Below are 11,016 nucleotides of genomic sequence, written 5' to 3'. Positions count from 1 at the left end.
TCGATTGAAATGTTTTAGTAGGAAACACCTGTCTGACACTGCGTGCGTTGCTCCTCTCTAGGTTTCTATCTTACGCAACATCGCAATGAACGCCAGCGTTAACGCCGCTGTCAGTGTTAGCGTTAGCGTCCGCTGCTTCGCATGTACACAGAGTTCCTTTTAGCTGGAGATGATGTAACCTTTTTAATCCTGCACCCTAACCTACAGAATGTTACAAATGCTGATAAGAAAGTGATTTTAATTTGTAAACTAAATGTGACTAATGAACATATTGAAAGCACTGGCTTAGGGCTGCAGGATTGCAAATCACCAGTGCTGAGTCACGAAGAAAACGGAAAGAAAGTGCTATGATGTGTTCTGCCTTCTTGTCCTTGTGATGATTCGGTCCTGGTGGTTTGCCATACCGACTGCGTAGTAGTAGGCTTTTACAAGTTACATGCGAAAACTGTAGAAGCACTGGAAAATGAAAAATATCATGATTGTTTAGCAATTCCATGAAAGCGTCGACTGTCCAACGGGGTGACGCCTTCTAGCGGCTCCAAGCGACCACATGAACAAGAGTAGCGCATGCGCATTGGTATCACTTGTATTAGAAGATTTGTCTGCTATTTCACCTCATTTTATTTCCTCAAAAAGACCCAATAAAGTATTCCTACATGAGGGCTGGATAAATACAATAAAAATAAAAGCCTTGTTTTATTACAATGACATAGAATCTGTAAAGGTGGCCGAAAATATGGAGAAAGAGATTCCGGGTACAGTGTTCTTGAAAAGACCATTGCAGTCTCTTGCTGCACAAATAAAATAGTGAAGACGATAAGGTGATGGTGAAGGCACGTGGGCGCACAACTTAGTGCGGGTGGCCGGTGTCACTGGAGATGTGTGGCGGGGAGAGAATGTATGCTTATCACCGAGGGAGCTGTAAGAAAGTTGTGAAAAGTACAAATGAAAGCAGTGCGGCGATGAGATACGCGTAATGAGATTCCGGATATCATTTTCAGTGCTCATATGCTGAGGTCATATGAGTACCTGAAGTGGGTAAACCTCGTATGTAGGTAAACCTTGTATGCAGAGTACGTGTATTTTAAAGAAGGGAGAATTCTAACATATCACACGAGTGGGCTCACAGTAAAGAATTAGTAGAGCATTGTAATGAAGAGTTCGAAGAAATTTCGGCTTCTAACGCATTGAATGAGATGAAACACAATCAATTACCAAGTGCGGTGGTGTGTAGCGTTGTGAAAATTATTTCTTGGTCGGCAATAGAGAAGTTTATCTACAACATTGTGAAAAAACTAAGGAAACATAGGTAGCATATCAATTGTTGATGTATATCGCAGATGAAAATATCCTGAGAAAGTAATACTCAAAAGTGGTTTGAAATTAGATAAGACACCACAATATTTCGAGCAGGCGATGTTATGCAATAAATAAAAGCAGGTTAAAATAATGCCTCAGGATTGAAGTAGCAAAACACTTCATGCTGACTATATGCGCGACAGATTGTCAACTAGAAGGCAATACCACGCGCAAGCTGGTGCTTCATGGGCCATCACGTGACATTTCTATTCTCAATGAGTATGTAAAAAATACCAGAATTGTCGGCATTTATGGCTGTACAGAGCGAATAACCGCTGTAAAAAATATAAATTGTTTTATTGCTTGAATATACACAAATTCATGCTGGAGTTGATGTTCATGGCCTGAAGGAACCTTAGCGCAAATACACTGGTTACGTCAAGATATTTCAAATAACCTTAAATATGACATCATGATGTGGGAATGGCTGTTATAGCAAACATTCACGTGATTTATTTAGTGAAAATACAACAGAAGCATTCCTCCCGTAGAATTTTATTTTCCACTACAGAAAAGGAAGCACATATAAGCCAGAATCGAGCCAGACAGTGCATTAAACACATCGGATGCATTCAGACATAAATTGAAGAAAGTGTAAAAATGTGTGATATTTTGCAGGTATTTAATTTAGTACACAATTGAATGGGGATTTTTATAAACGAAACCACAAAATCAAGCCTCAATATATAGGATACAAGTCAATTTATGCACCTAATTAAGAGAGAGTTGTTTCTTGTAAAATAAAATTTACTTGCAATTTGTTATAGGTAAAATAAATCGTCACTTTCGTTTGTGCAATAACCTAACCGAAATGACCCTATTCACGTGACAAGTTTTCCGTAGTCAGTTACACATCGTCTCTGCTTTCGGGCATCTAGTTTTGTTCGTTCTTATTGCAGTTTTACAGATTTTAACTTTAGCAGTAGAAAAGTAGCGCCGGATACATTAAGAATTCACAATTGGAATGTATGTGGTTTTTTGTAGTATTGGTATTGAACGTTGGAATGATATGTCCTTGCTAACGGCTATATTTCTGTTCATTCCTCCATGAAGAAAAATCATGATTTCAATATCATTTACAGGACAATGAAAAAAAGTGGTGGGCTTAATTTGACGCGACAATATTGAGAAAAATACATGTTTTGAGGGTTATTTCCTCAAGTACATATCTTACGTTTGCGAGTTGTGGTCACTTTTCCAGGGCTGTAAAATGTGTGATGTGTCGTGTGCGTTTAAAGTGTATGCATTTAAATTGCCGACAGGGAAAAGTGTCTGCTAGTGAGGGCTGATATAAATACGACAACGTGAAAGTAAGGTCGAGCGCGAGACCGCACGGCGCAAGGTGTCGACGTGCAAGTGGCCTAATAGCAATTCAACGCGGAGATTGCAGGGGCCAAATATTTGGAAACACGGCCACCCAGAAAGCCCCATTCGTAAGCCGGCTAGTCAACAAAAGGAGGGCCACGGCCGTCGGCAAGGGGCTCTTGGTTTGGGCAGAAGCAGAGTGGAGGCAGTTCGCGAGCGTTACTGTCATTGTTTGCCCCGAGTGCCTGGCAGAGGTCAAGAGTCGGAGCCGGATGCTTTACTAGATCTGAAGCTTCGATGGTCTACTGAGCCAGCCGGAAGTTACCGCTGCCACCAAGTCCAATGTCGGGCGTTAGCCCGAGTGCCAAGCCGTCGCTCCTGGTCCACGCGTCCAACATGAAGACTGCTCGATTTTGCCGGCCCTATCTTCGGAACCTACTCGCTCTGCCGTACCTTTATCTAAGCTTAGCCTTGCTCTTCGCCGGATCCGTCCGACGTCGTCCTCCCCTTGCATGTATCTGCTCACCGTAGACGTCTGCGACACCTCAGTGTACTAGCACGCGCCGGTGAGACTTTCGGTTTTGGTTAAACAAAATTTTTTGCGACTGCGTAGAGCTCCTAGCATAGGTTGTAGAATTTTTTGTTATCATCAGTGCGTGTTCTGTGTTAAGTGTTCGTGTGTTTGTTTTTTACAAAATGACGAATACTGAAAGAAGCATCGCCACCTTTCTTACGGACGTTGTGTTCAGTGACACAACGAAGACTGCATGATTAACATACTCCTGAAGAACCCCATAAAAGATGTTGGTGGAAATGTGAAATTGTTTGCTGAATATTTGTTATTGTACGCTTTGCAGGGGGGTTACCGATAAACATTAGGACAGCTAAGGACAAATCATAGTTGCCGCAGGTACCTCTACATTGAAGCGAAGCACTGTCAATGACGATACTGAGCGGCTTCTGACAGATGAGATGTTACAAAAGAAAAAAAAAGAAAAGAAAAACATTCAGAAAAAAAAGTAGAAACACAGTAAGCTATATGATAGAAATATAGAGACATAGGTTGCCAAGTGAGCAGTGAAGCACTCTTGTATTGCTGTGCCGAGCTTGGCGCGAGTTAGTGCAATTTTTCCTAATTATTTAAATCTTCCATCTCTACCGCAGTATCTTTAGCAACTTCCAAGCTATTAAATGGCGGGCAACATTATGTTTTTAAACGATTACACGAAATTTGCCTAACCATATTCCCGTAGCATTTACTTGTCTTGTGTTAACGGTGTGAATACAGAGTATTTTTGTCGCCTGCAGTATGTCGTCTTCTGTAATTATGTTTACTCAACTTCAGCGGATCGAGGTTTCTCCAACGGCAACCATGAATAGTCTTCCCACGTAAATCTTTAAGCAAGAACTGCCGATAACACTAATCGGACAAAGAAGAGCTCCCAAATTGTGCAATGATGCAATTAATCGCACGAGACTATGTCACAGCATAGCTGATGGGCACCCTGCTGGTCGTTACTTGGCTATGCTGTTCTCATGTCACCCCTGTCTTTACCAGTCATTGCTAGCAAAAATTTTAATGACTATGCTCATTTTTCTAGAATCTACACCTAGGTCTGTGTATATCTATATATTTTGTGTTTATCGGTTTCATTCCCTGTTTTCTCACCTGCCACTTTTTTTGTTCATTTCTTTCATTTTCTCTTGTGCTTTCTGCGACTTTCCCTGTTTTATAACTCTATGCTCTATTACCTCCTCTCTTTTTTTCATCTCTTCCTTTATCTCTTTGTAGTCCCTCTTTTATCATCTTTTATATCCTAGTCATCGTCATTTTCGTTTCCCATTTTTTTCTATACCTATATGTACAAGGCTATGTTATACTCTGCTAGCGCACTTATATATCCGAGTGGTTAAAATGCTCGGCTTGTAACTTTTAGTCTAGCTATGCAAAAAATATTTACTTTAGAGCTTTCGTCTTTGTATTAACGGAAGCAAAGTTCTTAATTACCGTTCATGCGTTAAGCAGCTTTGGTGTCGTCGTTACCGGCTCACCGAAAGAGAACGGAACAGAGCCAACATGCAACGCGCAAGATGACCGACGGCGACATGCGAGGAGAGCGGGAGCTTGAGAGAATGACCGTAGCGAAGTAACAAGTGCCACGGCGACCACCCGTGGCTCCACAGTACTGCATTTCATCGTGGAGTCACCAATGATGTTTTTACTAAAGTGCGCGGCGACGGCGGGCATCAATTTTGTATACGAAAATAAAGTACTGTATGAGTGCACACCTCTCTGCGGTGGCTGTGTTGGAACGCATCTGCGCACAGTCTTTCAAGCTATCTGATTTGTGAATATAAAATGTTGGCTTAACCATTGTGCTATTGCCGTGTAACACTCGAAAACAATTATACTATCCCAGATACGCGACTAAGTAATGTACTTGTCTGTTGATAATAAAATCATCTATTGTGACATACGGTTTAACTCTGGTTTGCCAGTGCACAGTTGCTTCCTTCTGATAACAGGCAGATCACAAGGTGAAACGGCTTACGATATTTGTTCCATTACGGCTTCCTTTTTTTCGGAACAACAGGACAAGAAGCAAAAGCCTGTGTATTTTTTAAATTGAAACACTAGTTATGTGTTTCAATTTAACACGTGTGCAATCCATTTCACTAACGTATTAGTTATGGCCAAGATAACGTTTATGACTAGTGTCTATATATTCGTGTGGTATGGAGTTCAAGAGTGCATGCTTTGTTTGGCGAAGAGCCTAGACTTGCGCTGGTTGGGCTTCATTGATCTTGAGAACTTCTTTTCGTCCAGTAGAATGGAGCGTCGAGCATTAGGTCATGTCCATATCCGGGGAGCCAAACAATGAGAGTTGCTGCTCAAGTGGCAGTCGGCCATCCTAAATAGATATTGTAGGTAGGCAACAGAATCTGTTATTGTTTCGGAAACTATGTGACGGAGTTTGGCCGAATAAGCACGCTATAGATGGTTGTAACACAATGCCATGTTTTATTTAAAGTTTTGAGTGCACTAGTGCACCTAGAATTATGTAATATAGTCGAAATATACTTTTACGTCTGGTACACCTAGATAAGGTAGATACAATTTTCTTATAGGAAATTAAAATAAAACGTCTCTGGATTGATAATTACTCCGCTACATTTCTAAGGGAAGGCCTATAGGCCTTTTTAAACAAAAGCAATAAATTACCTCTCTGTTATATAATTCCTCGTGGAGCCCCCTCTCAAGAAGCACAATTAACTTTTTTGCAGCTTTCAATATTGTTGCAGAGTCTGGCCACCACAAGTACAAAAACTGTCACATTTTGTTGAATCTAGAGAAAGACACGCTATACTGTTGTATGCGACTGTCAATTATTAACATGTGTTTCTGTTGCAATACTAATATATAGAGAAAACCATGGATCCAGCCTAGCCAGTGAAAAATTGCTTTCTCAGGTTCGCGGGTATTATCAGTAAATGCGAGTGCATCCGTACCAGTTGATTCGGGCTACATTTTTTATCTTCCGGAGCCTATTAACGCTACATTTTATCATCCTTCGAATTTGCTAAATTAAGTTTGCGAGAAATTGAGCGAACGAGTCAGATAAAGTGTATTTTTAGGTACGTCGGAACAAGCTCGTTAAAAAATTTCTCTAAAGACGTCCGCCTGTGTCCGCGATATTTTATGCTAACGATGATATCCTTACAGGCTCATAAACACATGTGATACTCGTTTAGCAAGCCACGGCAAGCATATAATTAATAAAACTACAATGTATACACGTCAGCCTAGCTTGCATTGTTACATCCCGTGTGCTCAGATTTGGGTGCACGTTAAAGAACCCCAGGTGGTCGAAATTTCCGGCGCCCTCCACTACGGCGTCTCTCATAATCAAATAGTGGTTTTGGGACGTTAAACTTTATATATCAATCAATCAATCATTGTTACATCGTCTGCGCCGCTTTAACTTTCCGCACTTCAAATGAGGCAGTAGGTGTTTTTGGTGCGCAAAGTGAGCCTCGCACTCAGCAAGCAGTACTGAGAAAAGGTTTCGACCTTTGACATATGGTAATCGGGAAAAAGAACTAACTTTAAGTTTTCTCATCTTTTTCAATTGTCCTTGGTATTAGCATAACGTTCAAGCTTGCTGTAGACATCGTGGCACACCACTGTTATTGAAACAATAACTGGTTTTAAAATCAGTCATCATCATCAGCCTGACAACGACCACTGCAGGGCAAAGGCCTCTCCCATGTTCCGCCAGTTAACACGGTCCTGTGCTTGCTGCTGCCAATTGAAATCAGTACCAATGTACTAAGATGAGCTCTACCATTGCAGCTAATACCAATGAATGTTCAAATGATGAAAGAACATTTCAATCGTTTATCCTCTGAAAAAGCAGTCTGAATAGTCACAGCATATCCACGAAGTCAATGAGGCAAAAAAATTTCACATACATTCATTCATAATCATGAAGCGAATCATGATGACGAGCTAAGCACTGGGTAATTTCGCGCTACCACGAGTCACCCGTGACATTGACCACTCACGCATGTAAACGAGTGCCCAGTGGTGTACAGTTATATACAATGTTAATAAGTCATAATGCGTATGCTGTGTTGAGTTGTGAATTCAGTTTTTGCCTTCACTATTACTAATTGTGGTAACAGATTTGGCTTGAAGTTGGCAAAAATTAGGTCTGGGCACGTTTCCCTGGTGATTGTTGGTTGTTTATAGTCATACAAAGCGCATTGTAGAGCATATTGAGACGTATTCCAATGCACAAGTCAGTACTTTTCTGTGATGATCACCATCATGAGCCTCATCGTCATTGTCACAGCGTATGATGGGTACCTTGCATGACTTGTAACATGATGGCAGAGAGAGAATGTGAGATCTGGTAGGCGCTTGTTTTACATCGCCATGACGGTCATCTCCATCGTCATAACGTGTATAGGTACTTTGCATGTAGTGCGCCGAAGCGGAATAAAAATGCGTGGTCTGAATCGTGATCGCTCTCAGTCATCATTGCCATCGTCACCATCTGCGGTGGTTACGGTGCACAACACAAAGAAAGAAGCCTCGACTATAAGAAACTTTGCCTCTGAAGTATTGTTTTGCACTTCTAACCGCAAAGATGTATGTTTGAGGGAAAGGGCCATTCGGTACATATTGCCTGGTGGTATGACGATAAACTCAAACTAGAAGCAATACCTACTGTACACTGACAGCGGCGACTACGGCGTCGGCCATTGTGAATTCAACAAGCAGTAGAGCGTGCCGGCTTTGATACATATACGAGCGTTACTGCTGATATACCACTCACGCTTTTCAATACACTAGACCATTCACGTCCTCCATGCAAACTTCACCGAAGAGAGTGAAAACAAAGTTTTGTTGGCTTAATTTAACGCAAGCGTAGTGTGTGCCCAAAGCGGATGGCCTCCTTATTACTAGTAACCGTGGGCCTTCGCCATTTCTCACGGCCCTTGAGCAATTTTTCGCTAAATCTGCAGGCCTGGTCTCAAACAATCGTGAAGCCAGTGAAAGGTTGTGGCACTCTGTGCCGACTGTTGCCAACTCTTTACTAGGGAAATTCAAATGCATTAAAAAATAACACCTTTGGTTGTGTCGCCCTCTCAAGAAAGCATCTCCCCGAAGCTCAAACCGAACATGAGATTGAAAAAATGCATGCAATGTGCAGAAGTATTAACAAAGCAGAAAAACCTAGTTTTCTCAAATTACTCAACACGAATAGCTTCCTAAATTTGCTGAACTGAGAGATGTGATGCCGAGTGCGATAGTGTAGAGCACGCAGACGTCCAAGCACCTCGTTTGCAACAAAATATCACCGAAGTTTTTTCACAGTGTCCACTTCGGCGCATTGGCGTCCAGAGGCAGACGTGGTTGCCGTGTTGGTATTTTTTGTGGCATCTTGGAGGGCTGAAACAGCGGCTAGCCATGTTTTTTTTTTTGTCTCTTGGTGCTAAGACAGACAAGTTCTGGCTTCTTCGGTGCTCTGAAGGCAGACAGTGACGTCGACGTTTTTTTCGTTGGCCGCATAACGTAGCATAGCTTCGAGCGATGTCACCAGACTTCACATAAGCTTGTCATTGTCCTTTTTGTGTTGCTTCATCAGCGTCGTTTTGGCGTGGCCGGGCTGTATAGGACGATCACGTACGGAATTTGGCATACCATGTCTTGCGTTCTGCATCGACGTACATGGCGGGCATGTCAGTGACTATCTTGTTAGTTTTTCGATGACACTAATGTTCTCTTGCTAGTAGGCTGTGGCCTCCAAGTGGCCTGATTGACTGTATTTAAACATCGCGGCCTGAGTAAGGTCTGTAGTAAAGACCGAATTTTAATCACTGATGAAGACCTCTGGGTCACGAGGACCCAGGACAATCTTCTCAACGAAGAACTTGGCTCCCACGCGAGGTTCTTGTTTCGGCTTAGCGGGACAGTTACTGGTAGCTGCTATGATCCCCTTGTTTCAGACAGCCGACGTTGCGAACGCCCCCAGTATATCTTACTGATTCGCTGTACCGGTAAGCGAGGTGATTCGATGGGTTGCATAAATTGTGTAGGGCTTGTCACGAGACAGGCAGTCGGCGTCGCTATATTTTATTTCGGACTTGCAAAAGGGGGTAATGTCGAATTCATGAAATCTTACTTTCCACCATGCAAGGCAACCTGGATGGTCCTTGAAGCTAACAAGCCAACTCAAGGTGCGGTGATCACACCGAGCTTTGATAAGTCTGCCAAATGAATGGAGGTAAAAATAAATGTGGCCCAAGTTATGAAAAAAAAATACGTTGAAGAATTGTTGGCTTCTGCCTTAAATAGTAACCGGCTAGCATCTAGGTCTTTTACACAGCGCCGGCGCCTAACCCATGCTGCTTGAGTCGGTGAGGGCCTCGGCATTGCCGCATTCATCGAAAGATATAAGTATTAGAGGTGTCTGCATACGTCCCTTCAGTTCTTAAGTTAACTCGGCTTGAGCCGTTTGCCCTTCAAATGCCAAGCCGATACTTGTCAAGTAAATCAGTAGTTCGGTGAATCATTGATGTTCTTTCGCAAAGTGTCTGCAATGGGCGCACGGGCGTAGAAATAACAGCCTTCCTGTTGAGTAAAACCTGCAGCTGGGCGAGTTGGCTCATACTTCTAGGTAAACTGGTGGTGCGCAAGTACTGACAAGGATGCGGAAAGACCGGACAGAAACAGGCACAAACTTTCAACTCACGTTGAAGGTTTGCACATCTTCTTGTCCGGTCTTTCTTTGTTTTGTTTTTATTTGCGTACACCAGTTTACCTTGAAGGCCTACTTTTTGGTGGGTTGTTGATCAGGCAGTTTTTACAGCTGGTTTGCGCGGATCAGCTTTAATTCCCATTTTTCAATAGATCTAGTACTAAAAGAAAAGCAACTTGTACGTGAAATGGCCGTTCTCTAGTAAACGGGTGGTTCGGCAGGTACTGACTCTTTGAAGTAAAGCTTTAAAGGGGCCTTGCAGCACTTTTTGAGCATGGTCAGAAAACGCTGCCGATCGGTAGAAGAGCCTACCAACATCACGCCAGCCAAATAGTATAGCACAGCACGCGGCCTCGAATTCGCAAAAATTAATAAAGTCGCCTAAAAATTGCTTTTTCTTCTTTCTACATAAAACTTAATATGCCCAAAAATTTCATGTCGACGACTCATCTGTCAGCCATTGGCTGATTTGAACATAAAGCGCTTGCTCGTTACAGAGATCGCCACGGGAGGCCGCTACTTGTACATGCGTGCGCGCGCGATCACACTGACAAAACCGCGCATTCGAAGAAACAAAAAAAAGTGCTCAAAATCGCGAAGCGTGCGTGACGTTTTTCTGTGGCCCTGTCATCTCTCCCTGCTCAGCTTTCAGCGCTATTGTCAAGACGAGAGGACAGAATGCAATTGCAGCATGCGACCAATCTCTGTAACTCCACGCGCACTGAATGAACTCTTAAAAATTTTGCGACAATGAATTTATGAGGCAATAGGCTCTTCCACTGAGATCATTCCATGGTTACTTGAAAAAGTGTTTCGGCCCCTTTAAGCTACCGGAGGTGTTAGTTGAAGTTTTGGTCAAACACAACAATGTGGTCCAGGTACATGAGGCATGTTTGCCCATTCAAGGCACACAGCACTGTATTAAGAACGCCTTGGAAAGTCGCAGGTATCAAGGAAAAACCAACGCTCAATGAGCTTGAAGTTGAACTACATGGTGTTATAAAGGCAGTGTTATTACAACCGTTATTGATATGCAAGTAGCCGGTGTTGATATATTTTGATAGAGGGTACTTGACATGGCGGC

The 11,016-nt window shown here is 42.6% G+C and overlaps 1 protein-coding gene across 2 annotated transcripts in view; it reads right to left on the bottom strand.

The window, feature by feature from the left end:
* Positions 1-668: 668 nt before the first annotated feature.
* The window catches only part of LOC119177919 (L-sorbose 1-dehydrogenase-like), a 124,281-nt gene continuing 113,933 nt past the window's right edge, over positions 669-11,016 (bottom strand). Inside the window, exon 13 of one of the 2 annotated variants that reach the window (XM_075886870.1) lies at positions 669-919. The gene's annotated coding sequence lies outside the window, so the exon portion shown is untranslated. Of the gene's footprint in view, positions 920-1,628; positions 5,577-11,016 lie in introns of those variants that run through there. The other variant, XM_075886876.1, reaches the window with a different exon arrangement.

The sequence above is a fragment of the Rhipicephalus microplus genome, chromosome 1 (assembly GCF_043290135.1).
Source record: "Rhipicephalus microplus isolate Deutch F79 chromosome 1, USDA_Rmic, whole genome shotgun sequence".
Taxonomy (NCBI): Eukaryota; Metazoa; Arthropoda; class Arachnida; order Ixodida; family Ixodidae; genus Rhipicephalus; species Rhipicephalus microplus.
The sequence above is the reverse complement of the archived record's forward strand: the minus strand, read 5'-3'. Positions and strand labels throughout refer to the sequence as shown.